Below are 998 nucleotides of genomic sequence, written 5' to 3'. Positions count from 1 at the left end.
TTATATATATATATATATATATATAAGTATTCTAAATTGAATGTTATCTGCTAAGACCGATTTATAAATTACGTAAGAAAAAAAATTTCAACTACTTAAAATATTCTTGTTGGAATAGCAACCAGCATGCATTAAAAAAAAAGACTGCTAAAAACGAAATAAAGAAAACAAGAAAAACTGGAATTAGCTATGAAGTTATGGAAGCACAAACTCTAATAAAATGCAACATACTGATATTATTTACTCTTTTTTGGATGATTTTAAAATTCAGATAATTTAAGTTTCAACCATTAAGATTTTTTTCCCTCACAAAAGAAGGTACAGAGACATCTGTAATATTTGAAAGTCAAATAAGAAATCAATCTCTGTATTTTTAAGCTCACGCATGACTTAACATAATACATATAATATATCAAACTTTGACGCTTACCTTCCAAAGATTATTAATATTACGTTGCTCGAAAAATTCTAGGCAAACGTGCACTACAAATCATATTTAAAAGCTTAATTCGGAATTAAGATATTTTGCCACCAAAGTTTCTAAGGGGGGAAAGTGAACTATTTTGTAACTAAAAACCATCGCTAAACGGGGAAATTCAAATAATGATTATCTTTCTCGACGCCTGATTTCTCAACAACTTGTCTTATCTCAGTTATGTATTCTCTTTAGCCAATGCTTCCTGGAATACAGGAAACGGAAAATCTAGGGCTCTCTACCACGCTGAATCCAAAGGAAATTTGTTCTGTTCATAGTTTCTGACGGATGTGAACTAAACGTTTTTTATATATACTAACTTAGAAGGAAGTCAACAAGAAGAAACTAGAAAATATGACACGCAGAAGTTACTACAGAACATCGAAAAATCACAAACTTCGATGCGAAAGAAAGTACAGTTTAACTTGGTGAGAACCGTTTGTTTGTCTGTTTGTTTTAGAATTTCGCGCAAAGATACACGAGGGCTATCTACGCTAGCCGTCCCTAATTTAGCAGTGTAAGA

The 998-nt window shown here is 31.4% G+C and overlaps 1 protein-coding gene across 3 annotated transcripts in view; it reads right to left on the bottom strand.

The window, feature by feature from the left end:
- The window catches only part of LOC106478478 (nephrin-like), a 130453-nt gene that overhangs the window by 35040 nt on the left and 94415 nt on the right, over window positions 1–998 (bottom strand). The window lies entirely within an intron of this gene.

The sequence above is a fragment of the Limulus polyphemus genome, unplaced genomic scaffold (genome assembly GCF_000517525.1).
Source record: "Limulus polyphemus unplaced genomic scaffold, Limulus_polyphemus-2.1.2 Scaffold215, whole genome shotgun sequence".
Lineage (NCBI taxonomy): Eukaryota > Metazoa > Arthropoda > Merostomata > Xiphosura > Limulidae > Limulus > Limulus polyphemus.
Note: the sequence above shows the minus strand (reverse complement) of the source record. Positions and strands in the feature narration are given on the sequence as shown.